Source organism: Lipophrys pholis (genome assembly GCF_963383615.2).
Source record: "Lipophrys pholis genome assembly, contig: SCAFFOLD_347, whole genome shotgun sequence".
Lineage (NCBI taxonomy): Eukaryota > Metazoa > Chordata > Actinopteri > Blenniiformes > Blenniidae > Lipophrys > Lipophrys pholis.
The window spans coordinates 1-19,292 of NW_028291812.1; the positions used below are offsets into that span (position 1 = coordinate 1).

The 19,292-nt window shown below is 21.4% G+C and overlaps 2 pseudogenes across 2 annotated transcripts; both read left to right on the forward strand.

The window, feature by feature from the left end:
- Positions 1–17,040: 17,040 nt before the first annotated feature.
- Positions 17,041–17,772, forward strand: LOC308128466 (heat shock 70 kDa protein-like; annotated as a pseudogene). Its single transcript has one exon. The product of its transcript is annotated as a heat shock 70 kDa protein-like (transcript).
- LOC308128465 (heat shock 70 kDa protein-like) lies at positions 17,082–18,988 on the forward strand (annotated as a pseudogene). The gene has a single exon. The product of its transcript is annotated as a heat shock 70 kDa protein-like (transcript).
- The last annotated feature ends 304 nt before the right edge of the window (positions 18,989–19,292 follow it).

Sequence of the window (19,292 nt, forward strand, 5' to 3'; positions counted from 1 at the left end):
TTACTGAATATGTTTAAAATATTCTTGAGAAGTTGATAGTCATGTAAGCTTGACTTTTTAATTTATATTCTGCAAATAATTGTAAAGAGGCAGATTTTTAAACTGTTTTTTAAGATACATAATAATATCCTGGTTTAATTTTAATCAATTGGTTTTAATTGATATTTTTAATTGATTTTGATACAAGATTCCATAATTTGATAGTTCTATCAACAGATGATGAAACAAGGATTTGACTTACATGTAAATATGATAATGATAATATTGAATCATTATGTGCTCTTTATATTATTTTAACAGGTAATTTGATATTTTGTCTAGTATCATTAGATTATATTTGAGCAGGATTAATACTATAAAAATAAATATTAGCAATACGATCTTCTTCTTTTTGAGGGAATTTATCAGCTGCTAATAATATTCCTGATGATTCACAATAAAGTAATGTTGGTGCAAGATTAGATTTCATACCCATTAATTTATATATGATAGATGTAGTCATTGGCTTAAATTTATCATTTTGAGAACTATTTACTATTCTACTTATCCATATGATTGATGTGATTGGAAATATAGTTGTATATACTACTACATTTAAACTTTATATAAATAATATTGTTTATACTATTAATCTTCTTAAATCAAGTTATTTATCATCATCAACAAATTGTACATTATCCATTTGAAGTTAATGATAAGTTTATTTAAATTTGAATTTGAATTGTGCTAACATCCTTTTATATGAATATGTTTAAACAATCTTTTTATAATTAACAAGACCTTTACTAGTATAATGAACATTATGATTCATATGATAATCAACTTATTATTATAATAGACCAATTGGCAAATTTAATAATATCTATCTAAATATTTGTATACTTAATAATCCTTCCTTTCCTTCATCTTCATTATAAAATATTTATGAAATATTGATTCCTTTATCAAAACACTTCTTAAAACATAACAATAGATTTTTTCTACTGTTAAGCCATGCAAGGTTTGCTTGTATTCCTTATTCTGCAGTATAAGTAATACATTTAACTAATCTATTCATATTTAATTACTCCCCTGTTTATAAGAATTCAAACAATTAATTAATTTGTAGATTATTTTATGCCAATTTTAGTCCTTATATAATCTTCCTTAAAATATCTATATTTAATATTTCCTATTTACTTATATATCGTTAACAGTATATTTATATATCCATATTGATATTAGTAATAGATTAATACATTTTATTAAGTAATTGGAAAGATTATTATGATATTCCCATAAGTTAATTAATAGCTAACTAAAATTAGTCATGAGTTCCAATAAGATTACTAATTTCAAATAAATACTTATATTATAAGCAAGTTATAGATCCATCATTATTCTGATCTAAAAAAGAGACAATTTCTTTCCATAAATTTTTAAAAAATTTACTATCTTTATTCTTCATACTCTTTTTCAATTATGGTTCAAATCTCATTTGAAGTACTTTAATAAACATACTAGATGATATATATTCATCTTTTTGCTAAGAATACATTATATGTTCTGCAAAAGTACCTAAGAATTATTCAAATAAAACATTATTAATAAATAATTATTTAATTTGTGGAACTAAAAACTTAAAACTTTGCATCATATTGTTAGTCATTTTAAAATCATCCATATTGATTTCTATTAAAGCAATAATAGTAATAGTAGTAGTATCAATTAAATAAATATTTTTATCAAATGATGTAGCATTAACAATAAGAATATTCCCTTCTTAACTAACAGTAATAAGTAATGGATAAACTTAATTAAATCTATTTCTATAACTCTTTTAAATGACTGATTCCATATTATCTATAAAAGTAATTTTTACAGATCCAATTGAATTACTAAATCTTTGCATTATATTCCATGCATCTAATACTCCTTTATTACTTAATGTAAATATTCTATCATTCTTTTCTACATACCCAAAATCAATAACTTTTTTAGTTTTAAAAGGAGTATGAACTAATAAATCAACTTATGGTAAAAGAGACATACTACCCATATCATATTGAAAAAGTCTATAATCATCATTTAGCATAATAAGTCTTCCATGTGTAGTTGATGTATATAATCGAGGAAGGATTTGTCCCATACGTATTTCAAAATCTTTCCATCCTGTAAGGAATTGTTTTTAATGTGGAATACTCATCATATTTTATTTTACTTTCTTTTGAATTAATAATGATTAACCATATTCAAAAGCATCTTAAACAAGTTAATTAATAATTTGTATAACAACAGTATCTGAATATTTTTTCCTTTAATGTTTTTGTTTTTGTTATACTATTGGTTATTTCCCTTTTAATAATTTCTGTATTAATTATTAATGTCCTTTCTCTTCATGTATCTAAACCTTCTTAAGTTGTAATCTCTTATGATCACCTGATTTAGATTTATATGATTTTACTTCTATAGAGGAAGTATATAATTTAATACGATTATAAATAAGTTTAGCAAGAGTATAATTAATATGTCTTTAAATAGGACATTTCTTAAATGCTTGAATAATGAATTCATCATACTTCATGTATGAGATCTCTTCAATTCTAATAATAATATCATCTTCTTGTAATTATTTAATCTATTATTATGTAATATCTAATCCACATTCTTATAATGCTAACTTCATTTCTCTTAATGAGATCATACCAATTCCTTTTTACGAATCATATTTCTGAAACTTCATACGTAACTTATCAATAAATTTATTCATTTTACGTTGTAAATAAGCTCTACACTTCATCATTACATTATAAGCTCTACATTCTCTTGCCAATTATAACCATTTATCAAATACTATATAATTCAATCTTTTAGTTAATCTATTTTTATATACAAAGAATAAAGTATTTACTTCATCATTAAATTTACCCATAGTTAATTGTAGATCACCAAGCATTTGCTTATATTAATAAAATGTCAAATTTAAATTAATTTATTTTGAATATGATGAGATCAATTAATGTAATGTTATCTAATTAGTTTCACAATATTACTTAATTTTATTATTTAATTCATGAAGAAATAATTGAATCCATTGTGAACGATAATTAATAACTGATGCATAATTTAATTTACTTATTAATATTTTAGTTCTTTGATATTTGGATCTTTTACTCATCCCACTTAAATTTATATTCATATTATATAATATATGAGTCATTAAATCAAATTTAATCATTTTGTAGACTTATTGTGTGATTTACAGTTGAAATCAGATCAGATTAAAAAATTAATTGATAATGGATTTGATGATTGGACTACTTTAATACATTTAAATTTAAACATTTTACAAGAAATGGGATATGCCAAAAGTGAAGCTAATAAAATTATTACATGTCTTAATATAGCAATTGAATACTAACCTAAAAGTCTTTACAGTAATTAATTCATTTCTAATGATAAAGATAAAGAAAATTAAATATAAATGAAAAAGCCATTAACTGATAAAATGATACTTAAAGGGACATCAATCAAATTTGATAAAAAAGTACCTTTAAATAAAAGGTATTAACAAATAAGGATGATAGTATTAGAAAATAAAGGAATCAGTTAAATTTCTAATTTAGATATTTGTCCTAATTTATAAATTATCTATTTAAATAATAATTCTATCTCTTCAATGAAAGGCATATAAAAATGTCCTAAAGTTAAAATACTAAAGCTAGATTCAAATCTTATAAAAGATATTAATTTTATTGATCAATTAGATTTTTTAGAACAACTTGATTTAAGCAAGAATATGATTATATAATTGACAAAAATTGGGAAACCTTTAAAACTTAAATAATTAAGAATATCTAAACAAAATATTAAAACTGATTTCAAATTTGATACTAATACATGTGCCAATTTACCATATTTGAAATATCTTTAATGTTAATAGAATAAAATATAGAATTTGGATGGTATATAAAATTGTTATAATATTTAAATACTTAAATTACAAGGAAATTCAATTAAAGAAGTGAATGATATACAAGTTCAACTACAGAATCTATAGAGATTAAGAATGCTTTAATTGAAAAACAATCCTATTACAAAAACTCCTAAATATAGGGATTTTATTGTGATATACTCAAGGTCTATTGCATAATTAGATGGAAAAAATATATTACCCAAAGAAAGGTAGTTCTTAGTGAATTTATTTTCATTAAAGCATAAAAAGATGATGAAAGGAGAACAAAATAAAAATAAAAATAAAAATTCAGAAATAGATATAATTGGGAGTAAAATTGATAATAAAGAAGATCATCCAATTAATTAGATTTCTCCTAAAGGGTTATATGCTAATCCTAATTAATTTCATCAAATCACTAAACATATTACATGAAATATCTATTATATTAATTAAATAAAAACATATTATGAATTAATTTTTAATATTAAATTGGTAGAGATAAATAACTAATGAATCTTTAAAGAAGCCTTATATTCATATTTTTAGCAATAAAAATGAATTGTTAAAGTTAGTTTTAGGTGATGAAAATATTAAAACCTCCATTAAAAATATAATTGGCAAAAATAAAATATCGGTGCAAGCATAAATATAACATAAATTAAAAGGAAAAGTTAATTAAGTTCATTAAATAGATATGTCAATTAACTAATTTATTAATTATAAAGGATAATTAAAACTTAAAATTGCACAATATCCATTAGACAACATTAAAATACCTTAATTTGTAAAATAGAAAATATTGAATTATTATGGAGCTAATTTATGGTGGTTCAAAAGTTTAAATTTTACAGATTGGCATTATGATTGTCATGATAATTACTTATGTGTATTACAAGGTTGTAAAAAAGTATATTTATTATCATCCAATGTTACTAATATATTATATTAACCAATAAGTTCATTTAATAACAATCATTGCTTATAAACTAATAATACTAATTAGAAGTGCTTTTAAGTCAATGCTGGGTAAGCTTTGTTTATACCTTCTGGTTATCATCATAAAGTTATTTCTGTATATTAAACCATTGGTGTTAATTACTGGTTTAATTCTATTCATAAAACTGTTGTAGGCAAGTAGATTATTTATTTTAGACATTGTTTAAATTAACTTATTTAATTACGAATTAAATAATTAATATAAAATAATAAGTAAAAAGTAATAACTAAATTGAGAGATATGAATGCAAAAATATTTAAAAAAGTTATTAAAAAGCATATTATAAATAATTCATTATAAAATTATATTAATAAATTTAATCAATTTTCAATTGTTATTTTATTCAATAAATTTAATTAAATAAATTATACTATTTAAAATAGAAAAATTATGGATTCATTTTGGAATATTTTATCATAATAAACAAAATGTTATTTATTTAAAGAATATGAAACATTTAAATAAAGAATAAAATAATAAATATTTAAATAAATAAAATGAATAAATAATGATTTAATTAATTTATATAAAGTTGATTTATTGGTTTTATTTAAAATGAAATCATTTACAAATATTTTATAATATTCTAATAATGGATGATTGCTATTTATTATTACATAAATAAGGAATAGAAGAAATGATAAATACTTTCTTATCAATTTTCCCACTAGATTATATTTTTTGCCAAATTGAATTCTTACTCTTTTTATCAAACGCTTCATTAACACTTTATATATTATAATTATAGAAATATATCTTCCTCTTATATTTACCTATGTTAACACTATACATTTCTATTTAGATAACAGTTTAATCATCTTTTTAGGATATATTAATATTTTATATATGTATAATATTATTCCTCCATTCATTAATTCCTTAAATAGTATTAATAAATTGTCCACTATCATTAAAAGTAATAAAAATTATTATTGTCTTGTCTTATTTGGCTCCTGCTAGCATTATCCCTGGCTCAATAACTTATAAAGAATAATTAGAGCATAAGGAAAGTCTTTTAATTAATTGTGTGAAGTTATCATATAGACATATTTTTAATAATTTTTCAATATACTCGATTATTGATTATTAAGGAGGGAGAATAAAATTGGCTTTATATGTTTTATTTGTGCATTATATTTTTCCCATATTAGAATTAAATTTACACCATTAATTGAATTGAAATATTTAATTTTATTATGCTATATTTCTATTAATAAATCGAATTATACAAAATGAATTCTTAATTTTTTGTTTTTAAGACTCTACAAATGATAATTGTAGATTCATTAGAAATATTCTCAGTTTCTCATTACATTATATTTAAGACAATCTTTCATTATTTAATTTAATTTAATTTATTTGCTGTTATATATTCACACTTGATATATTTGCTGCCTATTGCCTATGTACTTTTAATAACTCAACTAACTTTTTATGCTTTTATGACTAATTATATAATAATTTGCCTGATTTACATATTTAATTTTTTGAATTTTATAATTAATTTGTTAAAAATCCCTTATCAATATAAATATCGTTCATTAAATTGTATTTAATGAACTAATCAATCATTTTGCTTTGTATTTAATTTAGTAGCATAGCATATTAAATATATAATGATTTACTTGTTTTCATATTTTGCTCAATTTAAATATTAATATTTGATAATTACTACAGATTTATATTTTTTTTATATAAACAGTCATTAATTTATTAAAGTTATTAAATTCCTTTTTTTAAGTTCTAATAATAAGGGTTTTAGTTTTTCTTATTTTTAATTGAATATGAGGAACTTTTGTTTCTATGTACTGCTTTATAATATTAAATAGGAATATGAGGGATTTTAATAACTTGATGTGCTTTTCCGCTTTTATCTATAATCACTTTAATATTCATAATATTATTTAATCATTCAAATTTAAAATGGATCCATTATTGAAAATGCAACGGATTTTTTTTACAATAATTTAATGAATGTTTCAATGCATTTTTTCTAATCTTATATTTATTTGATTAATGAGAGTTAAATAAAGCTTTAAGTGATTATTGGCATAATATTATCAAGAATATATTGTTGTGCATAAAGAGTTTTCTTTTATGTTTTCTTTTTTATGATTTATTAGAAATGTTCTTATTGTATTTAAAATTCTTTTTTAGGTTATTAATCCATTTTTAATTATGATGATTAGATTATTTTTTATTATGTAGTGTTCTATATTTTATGAGTTTAAATTGGTGGTATTTCTTTATGAAATTTATATTATATAATATTTTTATATTAAGTTTATAGGTAATTCTTGTTGACTCTTAAGGTAATGATTTCTTAACATACTTTTTTTTTATTCTAAATAAATAAATCATTTTTATAATTAGATAGGAATGAAGAAATACTTTAAACATTATCATTTAAAAAGATAATTTTGTTAGGAGTAAGAGACTATTTATTTTTAAATATTCCTTAGAATAATTCCCAAACAGGATTAATAATAACATATCCTCTACTTCTAATTTACTTTTTAGATAATGCAGATTTTAATAATTATATTTAGAGTTAAGTGCTTAAATTTCTATTAGGTAGTTAATCAACTTTTTTTTTCTTTTTTATTTATTCATAAGCTAATCTTTATATCTCAATTTCTTATTTTTGCTTTTTGATTTATTCAAGCAATGACTCATCTTATGTATATTGCTATAATTTATTAAAATTAATAATAGGAATATTAAATTAGTTTGCCAATTCAACACAAAAGTCAGTCCAAATTCCAAAAATTATAATATTTTTTGTTTTAATTTAACGATATTAAATAAATTAATTCACTACAGATCTAATATTATGTTTAAATTAATTAAATTAATAATTTTCAATTAATTGAATATTATCAAGATTTAGATCTATATCTATATTTATTCTTTATTCAAGCTTTTATTTAAAGAAATCAGTTCTAATAATTTTAGTCTAAGCATCTAAAATCTATTTATTAATGCATGAAATAATATCATATTTAGTTGATAATCCTTCATGAATGATCATAAAATGATTTTTAACTAATTATTTTTTATTTATAATGTACACTATATGATTTATTAAATCATTCATATAAATTAAAGGAAGTTAATAATTTTTAGTTAATTAAGAACAATCAATAGCATTTCCTTAAAAACATTGATTAAACAAATGATAAAATGTTTATTCTCCATTTCCATAAATCAATCCTGCACATATAATATGTAAATACATTACTTTATCAATACATTATAAAGCCATTTTTTAATATTGATCTAAATAATTATATCCATAGGTGGCAATTTTCTATTAAAATATATGCTTATATTTATGCTAATTTTATTAGACATGTATTTTTTTTAATGATTTTGTAATCTTATGATTATGACTACATGAATACACTGATGAAATACATATTAAATGAATATTAGGTGAAGCACCATAATATAAACCTTTTAATATAGGAAGTATTTAAGGTAGATTTAATATAAGATTAAGAATGATTATATCACTTTTAAAGGCCATTTATAAGATTATTGATTCATTATTCTTAAATTGTAATTAATCTGTTGTACCATGAATTATATCATAGTTCTAAAGATATAAATGATCATTACGTAATTATTATTTAATGAAGGTGCATAGATGACTATCCATACCAGATATAAATATGTTTCTTGATTTCCTTTTTTATTATTACATTATTTATTAAATAGAAAATATATGTTTAAATTTATGATCCGTTAGTTATATTTAAATTAAAAATGAGAAATTAATAATCTCTTAGAAAGAAATATTTATTCAAACCTGCTAATAATTATCATTTTGGATTTTAATTATTACCAATTTAATAGAAGAAATAAATCTGTATTAAATAAAAATTTGTTTTTAGGAATAAATAATTAAGATTCACTGATGATTTTTATTAACAATTGAAAAGTAAATATACTATTCATTCATCAAAGATTCAGTAATTTGATTTTGATAAATAAAACATTAAAAATTAATAAATAATACCTTATTAAATCAAAAATGAACACAAATCAAACTGTTTCACTTAAAATTTAAAATAAAATATTGATGTTAATAATAATAAAAATATATAAATACAACCAAATTAAAAATTATAAAAGAAATTAATCTATGCTTAAAAATATGATAATTATTAAGGGCCTTTGAATATCCTCAAATGTCATAAAAGTAAATTTAATTATATATTAGATAAAAATATGTAATAAAGAATTTAACAATACAATAAATATTTTTATGAATAAAAAAGTTCCAATATAAGACAATATAAATCCTTATAGAAATATACCAAATGATTTAAATATACATTATAAATAAATTATAAATAAAAATTAATTATATTATAAATATGCAATAAAAAAAACAAATTAGTTTAAAAATACCTTCAATAAAACATTTACTATCAAAAAATAGATTATAATAAGCATATGAACTCCTAATATAATAAAATAATAATAAAAATCATGAATTAATATGTGAAATATGTAATCAAATAGCAATGATTTCATTAACATAAAATAATTTGATAAAAGCAACTGATTTTCTCAAAAAAGCTTAAAAGCATAGCTATTCAGACCACAGAAAAAGTATTACATATAATAATTGGGCATGCTTATTAAAACAAACAGGTAAATATAAAAGTGCATTAATGTTTATGAAAAAATCAATAACTTTATTAAAGAAATTATCACAGAAAAATATCCATAGTGTAAAGTGTTTAGCTTAAAGTTATTTAAATATGAGTGCTATTATATCTGCAATGGGACATCATTAATTAGCACTTTAAAGTTGTAAACAAGCATCAATACATTTATAATCAGTATGCAATAAAGACTTTCCTTAAAGTATAAGTAAAGATTGGATTAATATATTATGTATAAGTTACTTTAATCAAGCTGTAGAGCTTTAGTTTATGTTAAATTATTAATAAGCTATTTAGAAGTATCTTAAAGCATCTCAGTTTTAGACAGAAATATCAGATAAATGTATAAGTGCTATTGAAAACTGTTCTAAAATCAAAAATAAAAGAGGCAATTCTTAATCATTTAGAAATAAAAGTTTCAAATCTAAATTATCGTTTACCCAACCCCAACCCCAACCCCAACCCCAACCCCAACCCCAACCCCAACCCCAACCCCAACCCCAACCCCCAACCCCATATTCTTTTATAATTAAATTTTATTTTATAATATATATAATAATTAATTTTATTTAATATATATATTTATATCATAATTTTTATTCAACTATAAATTTAAGATTCTATTTTTTAATGATCATACCATAAGACAAAAAAAATTATTATATATGAAAACATTACCCACAATATTTTTTATGTATCTTCTATATTCTCTTCATAATAGCTTTTAAACCAATATAAGAAAATATTAAATTTTACTTGAATTAGTAATATTCATTTTAATTTATAGCCATGAATGTTTTATATGGATAAAGTAAATAATTAGATAATACAATATATTTTTTAATGTTTATGTTCCTTTATTTTAAAAGGAAATTATAAATATTTAATACTAATTAAAGAAATTATTATTTTTATTAATTTTTATATTTTTTTAATTATAAATTTATCATTTTAGTAAAAAATAATTTATTTTAATAAACTACAGGTGGCCTATTTAATAAAAGTTTTTTAGGAATAGGAATTAATTAATAATTTTTTGCTGTTTATTGACTATAAAATAATTAAATTCCTATTGGTATAGATAAATATTACTTGTTCTTTTTATTTATTTTAATTTTTTATTTCTAAAAATTATTAATAAATTTATATTATCTATCTGTTTTTGAAAAGAAATTATCATTTGATATAGATTTATATAAAATTTTATTTTTTTATTTTTATTATTATTTTTATTATATTTTTTATTATATTTTTTATTATTCTGTCTCTATTTATGGTGCAAATTATATTATTACACTTGACTCTTTTTTGACTTATTATTATTATTTCAAAAATAAAATCTTATATGCTTGATTTAAGATTTTTTTTTTCCTACTATTTTATTTATATTTTTATTCAAATTCAATGAGAATTTTTTTTAATTATTATTATAAATTTTATTTGTTAATTTTTTAGTTAATTTATTTATTTTATGTTTATTATTTTTTTTAAATTTATTATTTTATTTAAATTTATTATTTTTATTTTTATTATTTGATTGATGATTTAATAACTTTGGTAAATTATTTTTACTCCTTTTTTTATTAAAGTATAATTTGACTTTCTCTTTTATTGGATTAAATATTTTTAATACTTTTAATACTTTTACTACTTTTATTTATATTATTTTTACCATTTTAAAAATGTGTTTTATAATTAGCTGGTTTATTTCTAATAATTGATTCTACATATGTCTTCAATCTGACTGTTTTTTATTATTCTACAATTTTGACTTAATCAGTCTGAACCTCTTTCTAAATTTTACTTTTATTTATCATTGATAATAAAGTATTTAATTTCTATTGTAATTAATTAATTTTAATCTTTGACTCTTTTTCTAATTAAGATATTTTATTTTAATAAATATTAGTCATATTTTAAACAATTATTTTATTTTCTCTTTTCATTGTACCTTCTCTAACATTATATTATTTTTGTCTCCTTAATTGAATTTAATTAATTTATTTTAAATGATTTTAATAATAATTGCATATAGATGTATATTTCTAATTTAATTAAATTATCTACATTTTATATTTGATAATATTATCACTATATTATCTTATAATAGCTTCTGAAGTCTGTATTTTAAGTTTTAAATCAATTTAATTAAAATTTATTTATAAATCTCTTTTCTATTTCTATTTCTATTTCTTTTTCTTTAAAGTTTGTGTACCATATTCAAATGTTTAAATTTTCTTTTATAATTTCTTTTTTGCAATTTCTTATAGTAATTTAACTAATTGAATTCCACATGTTTTTCTTAATGAGAATTTAACTTTGTCTTAAATATATTTAATCATTTATTAAACATTTTAATAAATGGTTTTAGAATGCATCATGATATACTCTTTTTCTATATTATTCTTTTATTTACTATTATTTAATCTACCTAATACATATGAATTATTTAAATAAACAGTTGCTATTTGATTTAGAAATTCAACTGTATTGGAAGGTTTCATCTTATCTAATTTATTGATTTTTTATTTAAGACTAATGATCTATTCTTCTTTTTTATATTTCTTGATTTATTCTTATTAATTATTAATCAAATTAACTATTTGTTCAAATTAATATCTATCATTTTCCATGAATTTAAATTAATTATTTATTATATTAGTCTTTTTCTTTTCATTTTAAGTCTGAGTAAATTCATTTTTTAAATTATCTTTATACATATATACTTTAAGAAATAGATTCATAGTAGATAATAAACTACCATATAATTTACGTAAAGTGAATGCAATTGTATATTCATCATTGATTTAGAATTATTAGATGAATTCTAAAATCAGGATTTGAAATGTATTTATTGTAGTTTTAATATCAACAAGGAATTCATTATTCTTTTTAGAAATGTTCTTATATTTAAGCAAAAACTTAATCTCTATTTATTATAACACTTTCTTTATATAAACATTCTTTTTATAGAATTATTAATCATATTTACTCATTATAATATATATTATAATATATTATATATATGAATTTCATAAATGAGTTACTTAAAATTAATAAATCACATCTTAGATCACATGATATTGATAAAAGATAAAAGAATAAATTATTAGAATGTTTAATTATTGATAAACATCATCATTAATTACATAATTTTATGAAGATTAAATGTCAATCTACTTATTAAAAGAAAGATAACAATAGTCATAAAAACATTACTGTAGAATCTAAATTACCTAAAATTACTTAATTTGAAAAAGAAACTGTACATCCCAGAGCAACTAATCATTCTTATTCTTCAAATAAATAGAAATTTTAGAATAGTCTTTGCAATAAAACTAATGAGAATAAACAAGTAGATAGTTATATTCGAAAGAAATTAAATAAAAGAATAGGAAGAGATAAATCAGTTGAATCTTAACGAAGTAAAATTAAAACGGAAAGAAATTAATTAAATAAGAAAACATAATAATTAATAGTTATACCTTAAAAGAATAATAAATAAGTAAGTCATAATAATTATTCATTTGCTACAAAGAAAAAGTAATTTTCTAAAATAAGGAAACGTAAATAATATATTAGAAATGAATCTTCTGATGATTAATTAAATACATTCACAGGATTCTTCTAAATGAGTTTAATAATAAGAATAACTAATTCAATATCAATTCAGAATGGAGGAACATATAAAGCATATATCTAATAAGGTAATAACGGATTATTAATTAAATCAATCATCAAAACTAGGTAATTATTATTATAGGCCGTGGTGGACATTATCAACTAAGAAATCAGATTAATCTAATTTAATATGGACATAATGGAAGAGAAAAAAAATATTAGATCAAATTACAGTCGATGATACTACTATCGAATATTATTAGGAAAATATTAATTATTTACCTAAGTATAAGAATAAATATTCTGATAGATTAATGTCTTTTTATAGTAAGAAAGTAGATAAATTAATTAATGATAAACCACAATTTAAACAATTAGATTAATCATTAATTAATTATTATCAAACTACTCATATATAAAAATTAGTCATTAATCCTACTAAATTATTATTACATAATCATTTAGAAGGAGGACATTGGCTTCATAGTAAAAAATTATTATTTATTGCAATTCAATAATATTATAAATAAATGGGGTAATATCCTCCAATACCACAAACATTCCATATAAAATCATTTTAATAAAATTAATTTACTTAATTTGAATAACAATATAAAAGAATATAAAATTAACCAAATATTTGGATCATAAAACCAGGTGAGAATTCAAATCAAGGAAATGGAATAACAGTAGTTAATAAATTATCATAAATAAGATCAATATGTAATAAAATGATGAATAATGGACATAGTGTTATCATTCAAAAATATATGCATGATTGTTTATTATACAATAAAAGAAAATTTGATATAAGATGCTATATATTAATTACTTGTTTTAATAAATCTATTAAGGCTTATTGGTATGAATAGATGTATGTAAGAACTAGTAGTAAATAATTTTCATATAAAAATCTTGATGATAAAATGATTCATTTAACAAATGATGCAATTCAAAAGAAGAATTCTTAATATGGTAAATTTTAAATATGTAATAAGATCACAATAGATTAATTAGTAAAACATATTAATTCATTGAGACCTGGTAAAGGTACTTAATTCAAATAAATAATAACACCTAAATTAAAATAGATATCAATAAACTTAATCAAATCAGTAAGTCAGAAACTTAATCCTAATAATCGTATGAGTTTCTAATTATTTGGACTAGACTTCATGATTAATAAATAACTATAACCAAAACTTATTTAAGCTAATTCAAATCCTTGCATGTAAGTAAATGGACCTATATTAGGCAAGATAGTTCCTCATTTAGTCGATAATGTGATAAGGATTGCTATTGATCCTTTTTTCCCACCTACTGATGAATATCGTAAATATGGGGGCTATTCATTGTATTCTAATAAATTTAATTTAATATTAGCTATGAAGTGACTTATAATAAAATAATATATATTTATTTAATTAATTTATTTTAATAATTTTATTTATAATTAATAATAAATCATTTTGAAGGTTTAATCCCCCAATAAAAAAGTCTTTTAGTTTGTATCCCTCCAGTTAATACTTAATTTCCATTAAGAAGATTAAACTTAATATTATTCTAAGTCTAAATTTCTCCATGTCTATATTTAATAAGCATTTTATTTTTCTTAATCTTCTTCTTTCTATATCTTTTTTTATTGCTTTGATTTAAAAAATTATATATATCCATTGTATTAACATTAACTTATTAATGGCAATGACATTGTTGAGTTGCAATTGGCAGTTATTCTTATATTTCCATGTCATGATGTGATGCAATGGAATTATGATGAATTTTATTAATTTATTAATGTGATTGATTATTATTGCCCATTTTGTATAATTTAAAGACTATAATTGGTAATATAGACATCATAAAACTACTTATAAAATTCATAATATATATAACGTTAATATTTAATGCTTCTTTTTGTTTGATTATTAGTATATATATATATGGCATTCGTATATAGAGATTAAAGAAGTAGAGAACGTAATGAGAAATTATTAAAAGTACCAGGGCCAGGTCATTACTCCATTAATTCATAACAAATCTAATATCCTCGTCGTAATATTCCTTTTCTAAGTAATGAGCCTAAATTCAAGAATATTGCTAGATAATATGCAAATAAATTAGGCCCAGGTGATTACGATATCAGTATAAAGAATAATGAAAAGATAATTGTTAAAACTAAGAATTAATAGATTAAAATAATATAACCTCCAACACAATCTTTTTATTTTAAGTCTAACGATAAACGTTTCAAGGAAAAAACTGTACATAAAACACCTGGTCCAGGTTCATATAATATATAATATAAACCAAAGGAGAAATAATAGAATAATATCAAACCTAATATAATAGCATAACTAATGAAAGCAAATAATTATCAAAGTATTCCTTCTATTCCATCTCAATTACATGCTCATGGATATTCATAGAATGAAAGGAATATGTTATAATTAAATGATTATATACCATAATTGTAATAGAAATCAGTATTAGATATGTGTCCTAAAAAAGGGGTTGCATGGAAGTATGGTGGTGCTAGGAAATGTATATTTGATAAAGAGGCAGATAATAAAAAAGGACCTGGACCAGGTACATATAACCTATCTATGAAATAACAACGAAATAAATGTAATTCTGTATTCGCATCAGATACTAAAAGAAATTTATAATATAGGAAAGGAGAAATAGCAGCAAAACATCTTAAACAAAAGATACAATTAGCTAATTAAACATTTGTGAAACAATCTGTGGATGGTTCATATATTGTTTAATCTACTCAATTAGATGATTAATAATCATAGGATTAATATTAATTTATTTAAGATGTTACACCAGGACCAGGTTATTATGCTCCTTAATCAAGTTATTAAAAGAAATTTGATTATAAGATTAAAGAAGTCAAACATTATTGGCCTAAATCAAAAAGATTTCAACCAAATAATAATAATATGACTGAATTAGGACCAGGTAAATATAATATTAATCAAATCAAAAATACTCAAAGAAGAAGAGGAATACCATTTCAAGTACGTAGATAAAGATTTAAAAAACCTATTATATAATAAATGCCAGGACCAGGTACTTATGATCCAAGAAATGGTATGAGTGCTTTAATGCTTTATAAATTACATAATATAAGTGATTTCAAATTTGGTTGTGCTGGTGATAGATTTGTTTAATCTAATGAAGATGATATTGGACCAGGTTATTATTTTAATTAAAATAAAAGAGAGAAAGAAAGAGTTAAAGGAAGTAGTTTTAAGAGTGTTGTAGCTAGAGATATGTTTGAGAAAGAAAGTGGAGTACCTCCTCCAGGTACATATTAACTTAGTAATCTTAGTTTCACTCATAGATTAGCAAAAGAAGAATAAACTGATCCAGATCTTATTATTAATAGACCAGCATTTGGTGTAGGTCAATAAAGATTTAAATAAATAAAATAAGAATAAATATAAGATGATACTTTATATAAACCTGAATTTACTAAACCACAATTACCTCCACAAAAGAAACCTAAAGGGAATTTAAATCTATAGGAGAGATGGAAAGAGAAGGAAGATGATTATGTAAGACCTGGACCAGGCTAATATGAGATAAATACAGATTAATGGAATAAAAAATCATTTAATATAATCTTTACCAATATTGACAGAAATGATTGATTAATATTTATTCATATATAAGATATAAATATATATAATATAATATATAGAATGTTCTAGAATACTATTCATTACTGATAATTTTATAGAATAATCTAGAAAAAGAAGACTATTTAAAAATGTTGGCAAGAATATAATAATGAATAAAAAATGACTGATAAAAAACCACAAGGAATTGCAATTGGTATAGATTTAGGCACAACATATTCATGTGTTGGTGTTTGGCAAAATGATAGAGTTGAAATAATAGCAAATGATCAAGGAAATAGAACAACTCCATCATATGTTGCTTTTACATAAACTGAACGTATGATAGGTGATGCAGCAAAGAATCAAACAGCTAGGAATCCAACTAATACAATCTTTGATGCAAAAAGATTGATAGGTAGAAAGTTTGATGAACCTGTTGTTCAAAAAGATATAAAGCATTGGCCATTCAAGGTTGAATCAGGTAGTGATCAAAAACCTACTATGGTTGTAAATTATAAAGGATAAACTAAGAAATTTCATCCTTAATAAATATCATCTATGGTATTAACTAAAATGAAATAAACTGCTTAATCATTCTTAAATCAACCTATTAAGAATGCTGTTGTTACTGTACCTGCTTATTTTAGTGATAATCAAAGACAAGCAACTAAAGATGCAGGAACTATTGCAGGATTAAATGTATTAAGAATTATAAATGAACCTACTGCAGCAGCAATTGCATATGGATTAGATAAAAAAGGTAAAGGTTAAAAAAATGTTTTAATATTTGATTTAGGAGGAGGAACATTTGATGTTTCATTATTAGTAATTGATGATGGAATCTTTTAAGTTAAAGCAACAGCTGGTGATACTCATTTAGGAGGATAAGATTTTGATAATAAATTAGTTTAATTCTGTATTGCAGACTTTAAAAAGAAAAAAGGTATTGATATCAATGGGAATTTAAGAGCTATGAGGAGACTTAGAACAGCTTGTTAGAAAGCTAAAAGAAGTCTTTCAAGTACTGCTCAAACAACAGTAGAAGTAGATTCATTGGCAGATAGTCAAGATTATTCATATACTATGTCAAGAGCCAAATTCTAATAATTATGTTTACCTATGTTTAAGGAAACTATTCCACCAGTTGAAAAAGTATTAAAAGATTCAGGTATGTCAAAAGGTCAAATACATGAAGTTGTATTAGTAGGAGGATCAACTAGAATTCCTAAAGTCATATAATTATTGACTTAATTCTTTAATGGGAAATAACCAAATAGATCAATTAATCCTGATGAAGCAGTTGCATATGGTGCAGCAGTACAAGCAGCTGTATTAACAGGACAAGGTGATAGTAGTGGTGTTAAAGATATATTATTAATTGATGTAACACCATTATCATTAGGTATTGAAACTGCAGGTGGTGTTATGACTGTTTTAATAACTAGAAATACAACTATTCCTGCTCATAAAGCACAAACATTTACAACTTATGCTGATAATCAACCTGGTGTACTTATTCAAGTATTTGAAGGAGAAAGACAATTAACTAAAGATAATAATTCTTTAGGTAAATTTAATTTAGATGGTATACCTCCTGCTGCTAGAGGTGTTCCTCAAATATAAGTTTCTTTTGATATAGATTAAAATGGTATCATGAATGTTAGTGCTACAGATAAATCTACTTCTAAAACTCAAAAAATTACCATTACTAATAATAAAGGAAGATTATCAAAAGAATAGATTGAGAATTTAGTTAAATAGGCATAAAAATTCAAGGCTCAAGATGATATCGTCAGGAAAAAGATTTAAGCTAAAAATGGATTATAAAATTATTGTTATACTGTCAAGAATTCATTAAATGACTAAAAATTAAAAGATAAATTCAAATAATAAGAAACCAAAATGATACTTTAAAAAGTAAATTAGGCAACCACATGGCTTTAATCTCATCCTTAATAAGTAGCATAATAATATGAAAATAGACAAAAATAGATTTAAACAATATTTAATCCTATTATGCAAAGAGTTTATCAATAAGCAGGTGGACAACCAGGAGGTATGCCAGGAGGTATGCCAGGAGGTATGCCAGGAGGAATGCCAGGAGGAATGCCAGGAGGATTCCCTGGAGGAATGCCTGGAGGAATGCCTGGAGGAATGCCAGGACAAGGACCTAAAGTCGATGATGTAGATTGATTTGCATTTAATTTTGTTAAAAATTTTTATTTTTTATATTATATAATCATTTCATTTATAAGAATTCAAATAATCTTGCTTTTCCTTTTTATAATTATACTTAGTACATTATTTGCCATGGTAATATATTATTAGAATCTTGTTATTTATTTAAATTAGGATTAATTTTTGCTAGAAAATAGTTTATTTTTATATAATTTTTTAAGCAATTTCTTAATGAATAATGTAATATATTTTAT